Source organism: Carlito syrichta, unplaced genomic scaffold, assembly GCF_000164805.1.
Source record: "Carlito syrichta isolate Samal-C Ts95f unplaced genomic scaffold, Tarsius_syrichta-2.0.1 Scaffold309115, whole genome shotgun sequence".
In the NCBI taxonomy this organism is placed as follows: domain Eukaryota; kingdom Metazoa; phylum Chordata; class Mammalia; order Primates; family Tarsiidae; genus Carlito; species Carlito syrichta.
In genome coordinates, this window is record NW_007253211.1 from 41,955 (window position 1) to 47,958 (window position 6,004).

A 6,004-nucleotide genomic window follows, 5' to 3' on the forward strand; every position below is an offset into this window, starting at 1 on the left:
GCCCAGGTGGGTCTCCAACCCGCGGGCTCAGGCAATCCACTCACCTCAGCCTCCCAAAGATGCTGGATTACAGGCTGAGCCTCCGAGCCCAGCTAGCATAACTTCTTAAAAGATGTTGGAGGCCAGACATGGTGGCTCAGGAATATAATTCCAGCACTTTGGGAAGCCGAGATTAGAGGATTACCTGAGCCCATGGTTTCACGACCAGCCTGGGCAACTTGGCAAGACCTCATCTCTATAATAAATAAAAAAGTTAGCTGGGCATAGTGGCATGTTCCTGTAGTTCCATCTACTTGGAAGGCTGAGGCGGAAGGATCACTTGAGCCCAGCAGATCGAGGCTGCAGTGCTCGTGAGCATACCATAGCACTCCAGCCTGGTGACAGAGTGAGACTCCAACTCAAAAAAAAAAATGTTGGATATTGGCCAGACTCATTGGCTCACACCTGTAATTCCAGCACTTTGGGAGGCCATGGGGGTAGGACTGCTTGAGCTCAGGAGTTTGCAACCAGTCTGGGCAACATAGTAAGACCTGGTCTCTACAAAAAATAAAAACATTAGCTGGGTGTGGTGATGTACACCTGGGCCCAGGAGGTTAAGGCTGCAGTGAGCTATGATCATGCCACTGCACTCCAGCCTGGGTGACAGAATGAAACCTCGACTCAAACAAAAAACAAAAAACAGCCGGGTTCGGTGGCTCAGCCTGTAATCCCGCGCCTTTGGGAGGCTGAGGTGAGTGGATTGCCTGAGCCTGCGGTTCGAGACCTGCCTGGGCAGCAAGACCTCATCTCTACAATAAATCAAAAAATCAGCCGGGCGTGGTAGCGCGCGCCTGTAATTCCGGCTACTCGGAAGGCTGAGGCGGAAGGATCGCCAGAGCCCAGCAGGCGAGGCTGCTGTGGCTGGGAGCGGCCACTGCACTCCAGTCTAGGCGACAGAGTGAGACTCCAACTCAAAAAAAAAAAAATGAAAAAACAAAAAACAAAAACAGTTGGATACATTGAGATAGAAAAAACAGGAATTAAGCAGAAAAGCTGACCTCGAAGGTCTTATCTTAAGTAAGCAACTGCTTGTCGTCTCTGCTTCTATAAATACGCTATAAATAAGCATTTTTCCCTAACTGTAAATCTCTTCTTTTCCTGTAAACACACTTTATTTCACCTCATGCAAAAATGTCTGCTTCAGACATTTTTGTTGTAGGAGTGGAAGTAATTGTTCCTGGTCCTAAATTTAAAATTGTAAACCCACCAATGACAAACCCATTTATGTTATAACCGGAAAAGCTCTATAAAAGCAGCTTGAAACTGAGGGTCCGGGCTCAGGTTTGGGGAGGCTACTCCACCTGAGATTTCCATAATAAACACTTTCAATTCTCCTCTTCCTCTCTGGTGGGGTGAGTTGATGCAGTTGCTGTAACAGCATTACATAAAGAGCTCCTAAAAAATAATAAAATGACCACTGACTCAGTAGAAAAGTACAAATGAAAAGGAAATATGGGTAAATAACCATTATACATATGAAACACAGTCATCTTCACTCATAGTGATATGAATTTAAATTGAAAGTCACTAAGAGCCGGGCTAGGTGGCTCAGCCTGTAATCCTGTGCCTTGGGAGGCTGAAGTGAGTGGACTGCCTGAGCCTGTGGGTTCGAGACCCGCCTGGGCAACTTGATGAGACCTCATCTCTACAATAAATCAAAAAACTAGCCGGGTGTGGTAGCGCGCGCCTGTAGTTCCAGCTACTTGGAAGGCTGAGGCAGAAGGATCACCAGAGCCCAGCAGATCGAGGATGTGGTGGCCGGGAGCGGCCACTGCACTCCAGTCTGGGCGACAGTGAGACTCCAACTCAAAAAAAAAAAAAGTCACTAAGTACCATTTATCACTTATTAAGATTAGTAAAAATCCAAGATTAACAACACTTAGAACAGCCATGACTAGGTGTAAGCCAGAGCCTTCATACAAGTATAAATTGAAATAATTCCTGATGAGAACAATTTGGCAATATCTATGAAAATTCTATATGTAGGGTTGAGGCTGTGGTGACCATGAGCATGCCACTGCACTCCAGCCTGGGCAAGAGTGAGACTCCAACTCAAAAAAAAAAGACCAAAAAAAAGTTAGTGAACAAAAAACTTTAACAGCGGTGACTCACGCCTATAATTCCAGCACTTTGGGAGGCTGAAGTGAGAGGATTGCCTGAACTCACAGGTTCAAGACCAGCCTGGGCAACTTGGTGAGACCTCATTTGTACAATAAATAATAATAAAAAAAAATAGCCAGGCATGGTGGCTCATGCCTGTAGTTCCATCTACTTGGAAGGTTGAAGCAGAAGGATCACCAGAGCCCAGCAGGTCAAGGCTGTGGTGGCCGCGAGCATGCCACTGCTCTCCAGCCTCAACGACACAGTGAGACTCCAACTCAAAAAGTAAAAATAAAAAAGACTTTAACAAACACCTCACAAAAGAAAATATTAAAATGTTTATAAAGCCCATTAAAGCCGGGCTCGGTGGCTCAGCCTGTAATTCCACACCTTTGGGAGGCTGAGGTGAGTGGATTGCCTGAGCCCGCGGGTTCGAGACCCGCCTTGGCAAGTTGGTGAGATCTCATCTCTACAATAAATCAAAAAATCAACTGGGCATGGTAGCGCTCGCCTGTAGTTCCAGCTACTTGGAAAGCTGAGGCGGAAGGATTGCCGGAGCCCAGCAGGTCAAAGCTGCGGTGGCCAGGAGCGGCCACTGCACTCCAGTCTGGGCAACAGAGTGAGACTCCAACTCAAAAAAAAAAAAAAAAGTCCATTAAAAAGTGCTCAAAATTATTACTCATTATAGAATGCAAATTAAAACCAGAATGAAATACCACCAGAAACTCACCATAATGTCTAAAATTTTAAAAACTGGAAATACCAAATGTTGGTAAGAATGGATTAATGGGAACTCTCATATATTGCTGGCTAGAGTGAAAAATTGTACAACTAGCTTCGGAAAATATTTGGCAGTTTCTTATACAGTTAAACATATACCTACCTATTCGGTAGCACAAGAATTCCACTCCTAAACAATTACCTGAATAGCATGAAAACATATGTCCACACAAAGACTTGTACAAGAATGTTGAAAGAAGTTTTTTTCATAATAACCTTAAACTGGAAGCAACCCAAATGACCATCCAAATAGAATGATTAAACACATTTGCCGGGCTCCGTGGCTCAGCCTGTAATGCCGCACCTTTGGTAGGCTGAAGTGAGTGGATTGCCTGAGCCTGCGGGTTCGAGACCCGCCTGGGCAGCGAGACCTCATCTCTACAATAAATCAAAAAATCAGCCGGGCGTGGTAGCGCGTGCCTGTAATTCCGGCTACTCGGAAGGCTGAGGTGGAAGAATCACCAGAGCCCAGTAGGTCGAGGCTGCAGTGGCCGGGAGCAGCCACTGCACTCTAGTCTGGGTGACAGAGTGAGACTCCAACTCAAAAACAAGCAAACAAAAAACACATTTATACAATAGAATGTTGCTCAACAATTAAAAGGAAGAAGCCGGGTGCAGTGGCTCACTCCTGTAATTCCAGCACTTTGGGAGGTGGAGGCAAGAGGATCACCTGAACCCATGAGTTCAAGACCAGGCTGGACAATATAACCAGACCTCATTGACACAAAAAACCAAAATAAGAAAAAAATTAGCCAGATGTGATGGCAGATACCTGTAGTCCCAGCTACTCAGGAAGTTGAGGAGGGAGGATTGCTTGAGCCTAGGAGTTCAAGGCTGCGGTGAACCATGATCATGCCACTGCACTCCACCCTCAGCAACAGAGTGAGACCCCTAACTCAAAAACAAAAGATATAGCCGGGCTTAGTGGCTCAGCCTGTAATCCCACGCTTTGGGAGGCTGAGGTGAGTGGATTGCCTGAGCCCGCGGGTTCGAGACCCGCCTGGGCAGCAAGACCTCATCTCTACAATAAATTAAAAAATCAGCCGGGCGTGGTAGTGCATGCCTGTAATTCCGGCTACTTGGAAGGCTGAGGTGGAAGGATTGCAGGAGCCCAGCAGGTCGAGGCTGCGGTGGCCGGGAGCAGCCACTGCACTCCAGTCTGGGCGACAGAGCGAGACTCCAACTCAAAAAAAAAAAAAAAATTAGCCAGGCCTAGTGGTGTACACCTGTAATTCTAGCTACTTGGAAGGTTGAGGTGGAGGGATCACCTGAGCCTAGCAGATCGAGGCTGTGGTATGACCGTGAGTGTACCACAGCACTCCAGCTTGGGCGACAGAGGGAGACTCCAACTCAAAAAAGAAAGAAAAGAAAATCATCATGGATACTAAAATTTGAGGGTTATAGCATGATAAAGAATAGTCTTAAAGTATCTCCTCACAAATTACTTTTTTTCTTTTTTTTTGAGTCAGGCTCTTACTCCGTGGCCCAGGCTGGAGTACAGTGGCACATTATGGCTACCACAGCCGCAACCTGCTGGGTTCAAGTGATCCTCCTGCCTCAGTCTTCCAAGTAGCTGGAACTACAGGTCTGCACTACTATCCTTGGCTAATTTTTTTAATTGCTGTAGACATGAGGTCTCGCCAAGTTGCACAGGCTGGTCTTGAACCCCTGGGCTCAGACAACATCACCTTGGCCTCCCAAAGTGCTGGGAGCACTTGCCTGGCCTCTTAAAAATTACTTTTTATTGAGAAAAGGGCAATTTTTTTTTTTGAGTTGGGGTCTCACTCTGTCACCCAGGTTGGAGTACAGTAGCACACTGACGGTCACCACAGCCTCAACCTACTGGGCTCAGCCTTCCAAGTAGCTGTAACTACAGGTACGCGCCACTGTACCTGGCTAATTTGTTTTTGTTTTTGTTTTTGTTTTGTTTTTTTTGAGTTGGAGTCTCACTCTGTTGCCCAGACTGGAGTGCAGTGGCCGCTCCCGGCCACCGCAGCCTCGACCTGCTGGGCTCCAGCGATCCTTCCGCCTCAGCCTTCCAAGTAGCTGGAACTACAGGCGTGTGCTACCACGCCCGGCTAATTTTTTGATTTGTTGTAGAGATGAGTTCTCGTCAAGTTGCCCAGGCAGGTCTCGAAGCCGCGGGCTCAGGCAATCCACTCGCCTCGGCCTCCCAAAGTACTGGGATTACAGGCTGAGCCACCGAGCCCGGCCAATTTTTTTTTTTTAATTTATTGTAGAGATGAGGTCTCACCAAGTTGCCCAGGCTGATCTCGAACCTGTGGGCTCAGGCAATCCTCTCATCTCAGCCTCCCAAAGTTCTCAGATTATAGGCATGAGCAACCGCACCCAGTTGATAAAGGGGAAATTAATAATTTGGCAGTGGATTAGTCTGGTAGTCCCCAAGTGATCAAAATTGACATTATCAATATTAGGACAAACTAACATCAGAACCTCCTGAAATGATATCATATACCTGTCATACTGCATAATCTGAATCTAAGGATGAGGGAACTTCAGCCAAACAAAAATTGAGTGACATTCTGCAAAATACATAGCTGTATTCTCTCAAAATATCAAGAGTGAGAAAAACAAAGTAAGGCTGAGATTAGAGGAAACTGAAAACACACGACTACTAAACATGGTCCTGAACTAAGTTTTGTTTTGTTTTGTTTTTTAGAGACAGTGTCACGTTGCCCAGGCTGGTCTCAAACTCCTGGCCTTAAGCAATTCTGTCTCCTTGGCCTCCCAAAGTGCTAGGATTATAGGTGTGAGCCACTGTGCTTGGCCAATGCTAAATATTATTTTGAGAGTAGAAGTAGGTAAAATGGATACTATTTAGACAATTGCCAAAATTTGAATCTGAACCCGATTGGTTTCCTATGACTGCTGTAACAAATTACCACAAATTTGGTGACTTAAAACAATACAAATGTATTTTTTTTGTTTTGTTTTCTGTGTTTTTTAGTCAGAGTCTCACCTCTGTCACCCAGGCTGGAGTGCAATGGCATGCTCACAGCCATTGTAACCTCGATCTACTGGGCTCAGGTGATCCTTCTGCCTCAGCTTTCCTTTTTTTTTTTTT

General features: G+C 46.0%; 1 protein-coding gene across 1 annotated transcript in view; it reads right to left on the minus strand.

Annotated features, from left to right (window-relative positions):
* SNRPC (small nuclear ribonucleoprotein polypeptide C) overlaps positions 1-6,004 on the minus strand; it is a 35,668-nt gene that overhangs the window by 27,594 nt on the left and 2,070 nt on the right. The gene's annotated exons all lie outside the window — the stretch shown is intronic.